This window comes from Lepisosteus oculatus, unplaced genomic scaffold (genome assembly GCF_040954835.1).
Source record: "Lepisosteus oculatus isolate fLepOcu1 unplaced genomic scaffold, fLepOcu1.hap2 HAP2_SCAFFOLD_413, whole genome shotgun sequence".
NCBI lineage: Eukaryota > Metazoa > Chordata > Actinopteri > Semionotiformes > Lepisosteidae > Lepisosteus > Lepisosteus oculatus.
In genome coordinates this window covers 389-14,494 of record NW_027167949.1, presented here as the reverse complement: position 1 = coordinate 14,494, position 14,106 = coordinate 389, and the positions used below count along the sequence as shown (strand labels likewise).

Here is a 14,106-nt window from a genome sequence, read left to right as displayed (position 1 = left end):
TCTTTATCAGTGGAGAACTCAATGCTCTGAGGTTTACTGGCAGAGTCTCACACTGGGTAATATGTTGGTAAATAATGTCCTATGGAATTCTACTATTGATAAATTCTACTATGGAACTGGGATGTGTCCTGAAAAAATCTTCTATGATAGTGGTACAGTCCATCACACCCCACCTACAGCCTTTAAAAGAGAAAAAAAAACTGACAACAACAAAGTAAGTCTGTGGTGTAATCAACTAGGTCTTGCAAACATACTTAACCTCTTCCAGCTACCAACATTACAAATGCTGTTTACACATTAGATGGTTATTTTTTGGCTTCTGATATTATGGTGGAAAAAGAGCCCTGGAATCTTTGTAGAAGGACAAAAGACAGAAAGAACAGGCAGTGTAACCATGGCGAAGAGAAGGGAAATATTGGAGAGAGCTTTTTTCATACACTTTTTATCATTGTTTTTCCAGCCCAACAATGATCAACTAATATGGGCAGGCGTCCTGTGCCAAATCCAATCTACCTTTCTTCCAAGCATACAGGAATGTCAGTGAATTAAATATTGACATGTGAAAATACCCAAAAATATGCAATCACACATATGCAGTTTGAGCAAACATAAGACAATACCCAAGTACCACAAACTACCAGGCATCATTAGCAGTTCAGGTGGGGAGCTGTGTCAGCATGCGTAGGCTGCAAAGGAACAAGTAATAGGTCTATTCCATGCTTAAAAGAGAAGAAAGAAAACACAACATTTCAGCCGTGGAGCCCTCACACCTGAAGAAGGCTCCACGGCCGAAACGTTGTGATTTCTTTCTTCTCTTTTCATCTAGTGTCATTAGCCAGTTCCTGTCAAAATAAAATAGAAAAGGATAACATTCTAGAGAGAGTTTGAAATACCAAGGTACAATTTAAACCATATTTCTTCCACTACAACCACAATATTTTGGAGAGATCGCTGAGCCTAACTGTTCTGGCATGTCCGTTAGCCTCCGTCCTGCTTCAGCAATGAATGCAACGGGGCACATTCTGAGGGAGATGCGGTCAATCAGGTTACAGGAAAACCACGCTATGCTTTTTTTTGAGATCCTGAAAAGGACAGAGGGGCCATGTATATGTGTGCAGCTGGATATGTAATTGCAGGTGGCGTAGCAAATTCTGCTGAAGCCCCACTGCCTGGTGTGGATGGTAGCTGTGCATGTTGCAGCAGAATTGTGCATGTGAGATCAAGGGGGCATGTCATGTGTTTGATCACTTCACTCCCTTCCGGAAGCACGTGATTCCCTGAGTCCAAAAAATTTGTAAGTTCTTTGGATGACCTGTGGACCGATCTTTCACGATGAAGAATTCCTTAAGAAGAATAGATCTCGGCCCACCATCCCAATGCCTCCATCTGAAAACAGCAACCTCCCACTGCCCTTAGTCTGCAAGGCAGTCCTTTCAAGTGCGATGATGACGCCGGGACCTTCGTTGCCTATTGTACGAGCTGAACTTTTGTGCTCATCAATTCAAGGCTCTTTCCATCAACTCATCTTGTCTTTTGACGCTTCATGTTTTGTGCTCCTTTGACTATCGGCATATCGGGTGACTGCAAACACTGAAGTTCTTGCTTACGGAGTGTGGAACAGTGTTTTCAAGTGATCGCTGTTCTGTCATGTTGACGCCGAGTGAATCTTTCTTTGGCAACATGGGCAGGCTGACAGCAGCGCGAGCTAAAGTAATGGCAAATTTCTTGACTTATTTCTGAATGTGAATGTTCTTTAGAAAAGGGATGCGGCGTTGCTTCTCCCCCGTGTAAAGGTCACGCATTCCAGACGTGGTTATGAGCGAACAGTTGCCGCAAGTGTTTGAAAAGAGCAAGAGAGGAAGCAGCCCTGCCCCGTGTGAGGATCAAACTCAGGACCTTCAGACGATGAGACTGACGCGCTACCAACTACGCCAACGAGGCCAGCTGCAGTACACAGCTGGAAAGTTTGCCTCATATGGATTTCAGTCGCCCGTTCCCTAATCTTTAGACGCCCTCTGCTGGATGTTGCATTTGCCTTTTGATCTCACCGATACTTTTTTGGTCTGTTTCTGTTGCGAGTCCGTTTTTCAGATCTCACCTAGCACAAGTCTCTCTGGCTGAAGTGGCCTCTCTGCTTCAGCATCGTGCCCTCACTCAGCCATTAAAAACGTCACTCGGACTTCTGACATGCTGACATGAAATGTCAAGAGAGAGTGGCGGAGACGCTCAAGGCAGAGAGAAGATGAAGAGGGGGCGTGGCTGCAAAATGATTGACAGCTGCATGACGCTCTCCATGCAAGGCGTGACCACAGGCTAAAGGACACCTTTCGGCACATCAAGCTCTAAGCACACACCTGGAGGACGTGGTAAATGATCCCGTTATCTCTCGCATGCAAAGCGAGCGCTGTACCATGCAAGCTAACCCCCCTCGCTGGGGCTCATGCCTCGGTGTCGCCTAGTGCCGCTTGTTCCCCTCTTACCGGGTGCAGTTCACTGCCCTTCGTCTGCAAGGCAGTCGTGTAATTGCGGCTTTCTTGACTTATTGATGAAGGTCTGACTGGACGAGCGAATGACGCCTCTCCCCCGTCCTCAAGCTCGCTGACAGAATAAAATGGAAAGTGCTGCCGTGGCTCATTGGTTTAGGGGTATGATTCTCGCTTAGGGTGTGGGAGGTCCTGGGTTCAACTCCTGGATGAGCCCTTGTGTGCTCTTTTTGTCCTCGTCCACAAGACTGGGAACTGCATGGGCGAATGTGAAGAAGATCCTTCTCGAACGTGCAAACTGTGCGAGAAGAGGGGGCGCTTGTTTCCAGCCAAAACTTCTCGCGTGTGAGACGAGCTGACCATCGCTGCAGGAGGTGGGAGGGTCACTCTGGTAGACAGGGCTGACCTTCGGCAATAGGATTTATACTCTCCAAGATGATATTTGCACTTTCTGGAGAGGCGATTTTCTCCACTTCAGTAGCCCGATTTCGTCGATTGCGTGGAGAGGGCTGTAGAATGTGGCGGCGCCTTTCCTGCTCCGTCCATGACAGGCGTGCTGGTCTCTGGAGAGAGAGCACGGTCCATCAGCACACTCCAATAAAGGCACTGGAAGCAGCTGAATCGCAATGGCGAAGCTCAGCGCTGGGCCGCTGGGCACATCTTACCACCGTTTCCGTAATGTAGTGGTTATCACGTTCGCCTCACACGCGAAAGGTCCCCGGTTCAAAGCCGGGCGGAAACAGACTTCTTTTGTCGCCACGCACAAAAGGGGATTGGGGATTCGCCTAGCGCTGTGATCGAACAGACCCACTCACCTCTTAGTGTGGCGGGATCTGCACAGTGCATGTCGCAGCGCATCCTGCTTTCACTTCAATGCGCGTCCTGATGTACCCCGGTCTCCCGCGTGACAGGTGGGGACAGGTGACAGGTCCTATACTAACGAGGAAGACATCGCTCTCTCCGACCCCCGGCATCGTGTCCCGACCCACCGTGCTGGAAGCCGACGGGTGCTGTGATTCCTTTACGGAGCAGAAATGACAACCGAGGAGCCGAGAGATCATTTCAGCATTTCGCGTCTGAACGGAAAACACAAACGACCAACTCAGAATGACTTGCCTTTGACGCTTTTCAAAGCGTTCTTTGTGCACGGCGACTGCGCCGCCTAGCAGATACAAATGGGTTGTACAACTTTAAACTAGCAAATGGAAGACGGCTAAGCCCCCTCTCTTTTAGCCCAGGTTCGATCTGTCTCCCAGAATCACCAGGGCGCACACACACACACCCGTGCCGTTGAAGTGCTCTGCTTCATTTCTAAGGGCAACTCAACATTCACTCCTACCCCGAGTGCAGAAAAGACAGTGTCTGCAGCAACAGCAGCTCAGGTCTCTGCACAGGAGCTAAGCTGCCCCCATCTCCTCTGCTCTGCGGCTCCTGTGGAGTGGAGTCCTGCCTGGAGCTGTGTTTGCAGGCGGCGGCTCCCCGCGCCCTGTCTGTGCGTCGTGAAATTAATTAATAACGTTAATAAATTTATAAAGTTAATAAAGTTATAAATTAGAAATTAATAACGATATAATTATATTCATGTACCGCAACACAAGAATAGTACACGCTGTACATTGTCTGTCGATAATGTTTCTGTAGTGCTTTTTCAGCACTCAGCATATGACTGTGCTGGTGGTGCTGTGGGTTAGGTTCCTGACTTCCATATCACACGGTCTATGATTGAATCCCATCGAACTATGACTTTACTTTTTAACAAACATTTCTTTGAAAAAATGAAACGTTTCCCTTGGTCAGAGATTAAATAAAACCTCACTTTTTTTTTGAGGTTTTACTGTGCAGAGTGAGGTTTTACCTCACTTTTTTTGAGCAGAAGGTTTACTGTGACCTGAGAAGGGCCGGCATCCAACCACAGTGGTACACACACACGCTCTCACTCATATGAGCTACATGGCTACCAAGATGATCTCGGGTGCGCCGAGCTGGTACGGAACATATTGAACTGATCGACGGCGAATTGTCTCTCAGACAGGCTTTTCACCTCTAAGCTCCCTGACTGACAGTGATCAGCTAGGTAGTGAAACAGTCAGCTGCTTCTAAGCCTTAAACAGCTGCATCTCGGCGCTTCCACAGAGAGATGATTTGAAAGCCGAACATCGCCCATTGGGAACACCTTACTATCACTAGTTAAAGAGACTCTTAAGGTCTTGCAGAGGTGCCTGTCTAATAGCATGCGCTTTGCAAGCTATAGGTGTTTAGGCTGAGGCAGAATGCCTGTTAACAAAATGTTTTTCTAAAGGTGTGTCCAAGTGGCTGCAAAAGGGCAACACTCCCGGGGCGCCGTGGCTTAGTTGGTTAAAGCGCCTGTCTAGTAAACAGGAGATCCTGGGTCTGAATCCCAGCGATGCCTTCTTTGTTCTGTCTTCTCGAACAGTACTGGTCATTATGGACAACCGCCTACGGCTAGACTTAATTAAATGCAAGTATTCATTTCCTGTCTTTAACGGGACTTGTTTTTCTTAAAATGGATGCAACTTGCAAAACATGAAATACAAACCTTGCTAATCAGCGCTAGCGGCTGGCAAATAAAAAAAGTCAGCAATGTTTTTTTCTTTAACCTTAACCCTACTAATGGAGAAGAGTTAAACGACCGAGTTTATGCAGCTTAAACGGTGCGCACGTCGGGTTCTTAGCTGAAAGGGTGGTAAATCACGCTCACCCCAGTCCTTAATCTTTTAAAGAGGATACAAAATTGAACCTAGTCGCCACATCACATACATCCTGTTCAATGATAAAAAGGTAACATCTATCCTCGCTCCAGACTAAATCTCACGTTGAGGGCATATTTTTTTTCACTTTACCGTGAGTCGGGCTCGGCTGCACAGAGGAGAGAGCAGAGCAATGAGGTCACGGGGACAGGGGAATCACACGCTGGCGGTTTGAATACGCGGAAGATCACTGAGAGATCCACAGTACATGGACCCTCCGTGCGCCATCAGTCCGCACTCCGGACTCTGAATCCTGCCATCCGAGTTAAGATCTCGGCGGAACCTGAGGCGCAGGTCCTTCTTAAAACGTAATCTGGTGAGCATTTTTAGAATCGTACTTGTATAGATGTAGCCTTTAATGTGTTGCTAGGTTAAAATTGATGACTTCTTGTATTTCAGTAGGCAACTGCCCTCTTGATTTCGGATTTAATTTCTTTATTACAGGGGCGCTTTTATGAAGATAGAGTCATGTTCAGGTACTTTGCTTGATGGAGGAAGCTCATTTCGGACTCTATGATCTGCTCACCTGGAAAGGTCTGCTGTACTGCTACAAGAGAGAAGTAGAGTCTGGAAGAAGGGACAATTTTATGATGCTTTGGAAGGTAATGTTTTTTTTCTTTGAAATCGAAATGAATCAGAATATCAGTGCAAAAGACAAACTCTTGGTTTGGTTTAAAGAGATATGGTTTTAAAACAGACAACATGTAGAAAACAGGTGTTTCTCACTTTTGGAAAAGAATGGACCGGGGGTAATATTTTACTAGTTGCAGGGCTGAGCTCACTGGGTTACAGTCCAGCAGCGTCACACCAAGGCCAGTGGCGCAATGAATAACGCGTTTGATTACGACTCAGGAGATTGTAGGTTCGACTCCTACCTGGCTCGGGTCATTTTTAAACGCATCGGGCTGCTCCCTAAGTAGTCTGTGCTACTTACTGCATTGTAATTGTACCCAGTAAGAGATTTCCTTCATGTAAATGAACTGCACCTGACAGCTTTAGAAAAACACCTGGGCTCAGTACGGTGCTGAGAGCTTAGCGTTGCTGTTTTAATTAGCACGCACTGCATCCGCTATGGACCCGAACTTTTCAATTATTCCGATCAGTAAGTCAACACGTAGTCCACATGAAAGGTAGAAATATTCTCTTGTCTGTCTCTTGTTTGTATAGAACTGAATGTCCCTGACAATGTACTGTTAGTTTTAATTGAAGAACGGCATTTGTGTTCAAATATACCAGACAAGTTTACGTAACTGCTCATGCGACACTCAGTTGTAATTAGTCAAGAAATAAAGTCGAACAACAGCTGCGGGTTTGATTCTGAACGTATGAGATTGCAACGCCTTTTACTTCCATTGACAAATGATAGAGATTCGAAGAGAGATCCTTCAGACCAGCAAGCAAACCCACGGCTATTTCGGTTTTCTATCTAGGCAACGTTGGGGTCTGCAATAGCATACATGAAAGCGTGATGCAATTTCTGTGGCTACATTTGTTGCACGTCATGCACAGTAAGAGTGTTTCTAACACCAAATAAAAAGTCAACAATTAGTGATCACGCCTTCTCCTCAGTTAACCCACTGAAACCCTTGCTGTTAACAGTTCTTTACTGCGTGCTTTACGAGCACCTACATACCGTGTCGGTTCTTTCAGCTTTATTCATTAGGTTTTCAAAGGCATAAGTAGAGCACCAGAGGTGCGAACGCAAAATGTGTGGTTATCTGAAGTCTTGCTTTCCATGGCAGCGGGTCCAAGCGATTTAGCGTTTTTATAGTACCGGGAAAGGAGAAGCAGCACTTCGCCTCTGCCGCGCAGACACAAGGCGACGTACGGCAGACGCCGGAGTCGGCAGGTTTCGAACCTGCGCGGGGAGTCGCCAACGCATTTCGAGCCCATCGCCTTAACCTCTCGACCACGACAAAAGCGAGCCCGCCGCCGCCGCATTCCTCCTATAATCAAACACGGACTGCGAGGTGGCTTCAAATGTTAAAGTCCCCCCGTCCGGATGTCAAAATGCAACTTTGGCAGACAGAACAAACATCAACAAACCACAAATGTGGACAAGGATTTTACAAGCTGCACCACACTGCACTTTCAAAAGCATTTACATTCGTGTTAGACGCAGGAATTTGCCTTTGATTTGCGCGCTTACGAACGCCATGGAAAACGAAACAAAACTAAAGCCCTCAGCTCCTGCACTTGATTATAATCCCGTTATGTGTCGAAGCAGGAATTTACGTCATCCTACCACTGCAACACGGGGAATAGAGGGAAATGAGCACAAGCTACGAATTGTCTCTAATCAGTCCCTACAGTTGTAAGACGCCTGGAAGCGTGCACCCCCATCATTAATCTTTGCGCATCTGTGCAAGGTAAACTCTGGAGCAGTCTCTGAAACGGCTCAAAGGAAACACGTGATTGATTCCATGTGCATCTGGGGTTCATTTCTTATTTACATTTAATTCAAGGGAAAGGCTTGGGTCAGTTTCAGACGGCCTCCAACAGCGAGATTCAAGCGCCCCACCTTCAGCCCAATCTGCGCCGCCAGAACGCCAACGGCTCCTCTGGTCTCCGGGGTGCGGTTGTGACCCCGTAACCTAAAGTGTTGGTGGCAGACAAATGGAGACTAACAGGTGATGTCCTAGGACATGACCACATTGTGACACTCGGTGGGGATGGTGACCATTGCTTGGAAAAGAGTGCGAGGCCCCTTTAGAAAAACATTTTGTTAACAGGCATTCTGCCTCAGCCTAAACACCTATAGCTTGCAAAGCGCATGCTATTAGACAGGCACCTCTGCAAGACCTTAAGAGTCTCTTAAACTAGTGATAGTAAGGTGTTCCCAATGGGCGATGTTTGGCTTTCAAATCATCTCTCTGTGGAAGCGCCGCGATGCAGCTGTTTAAGGCTTAGAAGCAGCTGACTGTTTCACTACCTAGCTGATCACTGTCAGTCAGGGAGCTTAGAGGTGAAAAGCCTGTCTGAGAGACAATTCGCCGTCGATCAGTTCAATATGTTCCGTACCAGCTCGGCGCACCTGAGATCATCTTGGTAGCCGTGTAGCTCAGATGAGTGAGAGCGTGTGTGTGTGTGTACCACCGTGATTGGATGCCGGTCCTTCTCAGGTCACAGTAAACCTTCTGCTGCCTAACTTTCCCCAGTGTGCCCCAGTGGCCTAATGGATAAGGCACTGGCCTCCTAAGCCAGGGATTGTGGGTTCGAGTCCCATCTGGGGTGCTCCTGTCCCATTTTGAGCATACAAATGTCCTTGTGATTTGCAAAGCTACAACCCCACCTTACTCAGTGAGCGTCTCTGCTTTTCTCTCACATACAGTTGGGAGAAAAACTTTTGTAAACAGCCCTTCGGAATGATGTGGATTTCTGCATGAATGGCTCCTAACATGTGATCTTATCTTTATCTAAGTCATAATAATTAATAAAGAGAGTGTGATTTAACAAACAACACACGCCCAACATTTGACATTGCTGTTTCTTTATTGACCAAATGGTTTAAACAATCAAGGTCATTGATGGAAAAAGTACGTGAACCCTTATATTAAGGAGCTAGTGGAACCTCCTTTATGACAAAAACCTCAACCCCCACTTTCTGTAGCGGCTGGTCAGACCTGAGCAGCGGTTAGGAGGTATTTTGGCCTATTCCTCTATGAAAAACTGTTTCAGTTCATGTATATTTTTGGGATGTCTTGCACTGAACGGCCTGCTTCAGATCACGCCACAGTACTTCAATGGGATTGGGGTCAGGACTCTTACTTGGCCATCCCAAAATACGGAATTTCTTCTGTTTCAGCCACTCTGTTGTTGATGTACTCCTTTAACTTTCAACTTTTGTCACGTCTGTCCACAGAACATTGTTCCAGGAGTTGCTGTGGAACATCCATGTGGTCTTTAGCAAACTTGAGAGGGGCAGTGGTGGTTTTTTTGGGGGGGAGAGCAGTGGTTTCCTCCATGGTGACCTCGCATGATCACCACTCCTGTTCAGATTTCTTCTTATGGTGGACTCATGAACACAGACGTAAGACAAAGTCAACCACCTGTTCGCTAGATCCCATCCCCACTCAGCTAGTCAAAGATTCCCTCGAAGGACTGGCAGGACCTATAATTAGCATGATGAATGCATCGCTTGCGTCAGGCGTTGTACCTGATCAATTTAAGGTAGTGGTTGTTAGACCGCTCCTTAAGAAGTCAAATTTGGATCCACAAGTTCTTAACAACTACAGGCCTGTCTCAAAGGTCCCATTTCAATCTAAAAGTCTTGGGAGAATAGTTGTTGCCCAACGTCAATCGTATCTGGATTCAAATAATATACTTGAGAAATTTCAGTCTGGTTTCTGAAACTGCATTAACAAGAGTCGTAAATGATATTCTCTTAGCTACTGATGCGGGGAATGCAACAGTGCTTGTGCTTCTAGATCTTAGAGCTGCCTTTGACACGGTTGACCTCTCTGTTTTGTTACACAGGCTTGAGTTTGAGGTTGGCTTATCTGGAACCGTCCTTCAGTGGTTTACTTCACATTTAACTCATCGTTTTCATTATGTTCAAATATCTAATAATTGTACTGCTTCATCAATGTCACCAGTTCAATTTGGGGTACCAGAAGATCAGTGCTGGGACCAATATTGCTCTCTCTCTCTAGATGCTGCTGCTAGGTAGGATAATATGAAAAAATAATATGAACTTTCATTCATATGCTGATGACACTCAAATAAACATTTTGTTTACACCAAACGACAACTCTTCTATTATCAGTTTAGTTAAATGCATTAAGGAAGGAAATACTTGGATGTGTGAAAACTTTTTGTTACTCAACTCTGAGAAAAATGAGGATCTGTTGATCGGAGGCAACAATACTGATAGGACTACTATAACTTCAGCACTTAACTCAGAGGATTTAAACATTTGCCTCAAAGAGACAGCACGTTACCTAGGCGGCATATTAGACACAAGGCTCTTAACAACTTGCATTGTTAAGTGCCTTGGGACAACCTTGTTGTGAAAGGCGCTATATAGAAATACATTGATTTGAATTGAATTGACAATGTAAAATGTTGTGTGTGTTGTTTGTTAAACAAGACTGTCTTTATTTATCAAAAAATAAAAGGAATTTGCTAGGAATGCAAACGTTAGGTTGCGCTTCTTCATGCTGCATCGTCGGCATGAGTGGAGCTTTTTAAACGTCTGTACTTACTGTGCCCCATAAGAAATCGTTTGTCCCCGTTCAAAAGACATTGTGCGATGTCCTGCAGTGTTCGCAAAGCAAACCTTTGACAGTTTGAAAAGAGGAATTTATTCTGCTTCCTGTGCGTGCAGTAGTTACAAAGTTGAACGTCTTTACACGATTTGCTGCAGTTTTCAGTGGGCGGGCTTTGTCAGATGGCTTGGAAAAACGCACTGTGTTTTGGCTCGGGAAACATCATGAGAAGTGTCCTGCATGTTTTCTGTGTATAGCTGTCTTTTAACGCATACAGAATTCATTCGAAATCATTGATTTCTCCAATTAACAAGGGTCCCTTAAAAGATGAGTCAAAGTAACGTCTAATCAGATTAGTTTCCTTAGAGCTGGTTCAGAGTTTGCTCAAGAGTTTACCTTTCACAAATGCGCAAAGAAGAATGTTGGGGGTGCATGCTTCAAGGTGCCTTACAGCTGTAGGGAGTGATTCGAGACGATTCGTGGTGTGTGCTAGTTCCCATATACCGTACGCCCCGGGGTGCAGTGCTAGGATGACGTACAATACCGTTTGGGCACGTAACGGCGTTATATGCAAGTGCGGGACGTGAGGGTTTTCGTTTGTTCATTTTGTTTTGCTCTGCTTTGCTTTGTTTCGTGGTCAAGAGGCGTAAGGTAAGTCGTAATCCAGGGAGAACACTGGTGGCAAACAGTCCGAGGTGAGAGGCGAGGTCCAAAGTCGAAAAGGCAGAAGGGGAGTCCAATATCCAGAATAAACGAGGTAATGGAAAAAACGCCAGGTAGAGCTCTCAAGGAGTAGACTCAATACCAGCGGGAAGCAGGTAAAGATGGTAAAAATAGCACTGCGTACCGCACGGTGGAGTGTGTGCAGGTGGGTTAACTCGTGCGGCGGCGTTTGTTAATAATCACCCGCTGCTGGTGCTGTTTAGATTGCTTAAGAGTTGGTCTTAACTGCCTGGCGGTCATGACAAGCTCCTCTTTAAGCTGTGGTTTAGTTTTGCATTCATGTGTTTCTAGAGCAGTTATTTATGGGGGTGGGTGGGTCTTTCACAGAGGCTCAGGACAAATCCCCCGCCTGAAAGTCTAATGTGTGCGTTCAGACAGTCACAGGTCAAGAGCCAGGCAGGAGGACAATGGACAGAAGAGCCAACGAACTAAAAATAAAAGAACAGATATGAAAAAGCCACCATCTTTTTCTTTTTGACATTTTCCGACTTTTATGCAAGCCAGGACAAAGTTGCTCGTAGCTACTTGTGGATTCAAATACTCTATCGAGTGCTTTGATGAGTTTTTGCAATTTGATTGTCGTCCTGTCAGCCTGTTTCTGTTTTTTTTTTTTTTTTCAATCTAGGGATGGAAAGTATGAGGGAAATGATGGAGCAATCAATAACCGCTCCGGAAAAATGGCAGAAAGAAATGGTCCGTCACTAAGGACATTTGTGAAGCAGAGGAGTGACATCACCACAAAGGCGACACATTCTGCTGATGGTTTTGGTGAATAATGATTGAGGCGCGTTAAGAGAAAGGTAGCTGTGTCAGCATGCGTAGGCTGCAAAGGATCAAGCAAAGGTTTACTCCATGCTGAAAAGAGAAGAAAAGAAGCACAACGTTTCGACTGTGGAGCCTTCTGCGCCATCTTCTTTAGCGGTGATGATGTTTACATTGGAAAAACGGAGACATGCGTCCCTGGGTGGGCTTGAACCACCAACCTTTCGGTTAACAGCCGAACGCGCTAACCGATTGCGCCACAGAGACTGACAGCCGCTTGTGCTCCCTACATTTGCAGGTTTATGGTCAAAGAAAACAATCACTTGCGCTTCTTGCAGCCGGCAATCTTTTTCCACTGACAACCAAGAAATGGATTTCATCTTTCACAAGCTGTATGGATTTCTTCAAAAACAAGTTATTCCAGAAAGGAAATGAATTCTTGCATTAAACTGAACCAAGCTGTACATGTTTGTCTGAAATGATACATTCGGCACAACAAGACACGGAGAGAGGCACCGCTGGTATTCAGACCCAGGATCGCCTGCTTACTAGGCGGGCACTTTAAGCCACTAGGGAACAGCGCCAGCAGAGCACCGCGCTTTTACAGACACTTGGACACATCTGCGTTCGGTGTGCACTTAACCTGCTCTCTGAGCCCGTTGCCTCCGTCCCATTTAATAGCAGAACTGACGCCAAGAGAAATGATGAGAAATGGCATTTATCGGGCACTTTTCATGTCCAAGGAGCTCAATGCCCTTGACACCTCCCCAAGGCGACAGAGCTGTGCATTCTTTGGTGACACCATTTTTTCTTTTGTTTAATTTCTATACTTATTGATAGAATAAAAACGATATGTCATGTACTGTAAGGGAAATGTCTCTTTTCATGGGGAAAGCTAGCACCAGCAAATGTTGTGTTTAGAAGAAGTGATTTAACATGACACGTGACCTAATTTACTGGAGCAAAAGCTCACCCAGCAAGCCCTGCTTTACTTCTACAGGAGAGAAGTACTGTAGAGTCTGCAAGATGTTCAGCTGGGTAGCTACGTCAGCATGCCTCGGCTGAAAAGGAACAAGTACTAGGTTTATTGCATGCTGAAAAGAGAAGAACGGAAACACAGCGTTTCGACTGTGAGGTCTTCTCACACCTGAAGAAGCCTCACACCTGTAAAAGGCTCCATGGTTTTCTTTCTTCTCTTTTCAACATGGAATACACCTATTGTCTGCAAGATGTGACAATTTCATGGTGTTTTGGAAGAAAACCTTTTTCTTTGAATTCAAAATCAATCGGAATTTCAGCACGACACATCAACACTTTTTCTGTTTTAAGGAGATGATATTTTAAACCTGATAAAAATAGTAGGAAACACAAGTTTCTTGCTGTGAAAATTTAGATGGGGAAGTGTACTACTAGTAGCAGTGTAGAGCTCTCTGTGGTGGAGTGCAAGTGCATGTTCTATGGGCCAGTGGCGTAATGGATAACGCGTCTGACTTCGGATCAGAAGATTGTAGGTTCGAGTCCTGCCTGGCTCGTGAGGCTTTTAAACCTCTCAGGTTCCTCGGTAACAGGTTGGCGTCATGTATGTGAACTATAGAAAAGCATTTGCCACAACCCGTAAATTAGCACGCAAGTGCGGGCTGGTGAACACAGAACTGTATGGAGATCATCTCCAGCTCCGAGCTCAAATGCAATGAAAAAACATGCAGAACAGAACTGGAGAGCAGCTGAATTTGTGCTCAGTAGGGTGGGGAGGACTCAGCATTGCTATTGTTCTAATTGGCATGAACTGCAGGGGATCTGAATCAGAACATGTCAGTTAGTTCGACCATTGCGTCAATATGTAGGCCACGTTAATACAGAATTATTACTTTGTCTGTCTCGTCTTTGTATATAGCTGAATGTCCCTGACAATTTCATGTTAGTTTTTAAGAACGACATTGGTGCTAATATATACATATATAGCATATAAGGAACACGTAAAAGTTTAGTCCATGCTGAAAAGATAAGAAAACCGCCACAACGTTTCATCTTGGAATAAATCTTTACTTGTTGTTTTGCAGCCTACCCATTCTGACCTAACTCCTCCCTTGAAATTCCCTAACAGATAAGGGTACGTAACGGCTCATGCGATGCTCAGTTGCAATTTGTCCCAAAACAAACAAG

The 14,106-nt window shown here is 45.5% G+C and overlaps 3 non-coding genes across 3 annotated transcripts; 2 read left to right on the top strand and 1 right to left on the bottom strand.

The window, feature by feature from the left end:
- Positions 1–8,412: 8,412 nt before the first annotated feature.
- trnar-ccu (transfer RNA arginine (anticodon CCU)) lies at positions 8,413–8,485 on the top strand. The gene has a single exon. It is a non-coding gene; the product is annotated as a tRNA-Arg (tRNA).
- Positions 8,486–12,136: 3,651 nt separating this feature from the next.
- trnan-guu (transfer RNA asparagine (anticodon GUU)) lies at positions 12,137–12,210 on the bottom strand. The gene has a single exon. It is a non-coding gene; the product is annotated as a tRNA-Asn (tRNA).
- Positions 12,211–13,402: 1,192 nt separating this feature from the next.
- Positions 13,403–13,475, top strand: trnar-ucg (transfer RNA arginine (anticodon UCG)). Its single transcript has one exon. It is a non-coding gene; the product is annotated as a tRNA-Arg (tRNA).
- Positions 13,476–14,106: the final 631 nt, after the last annotated feature.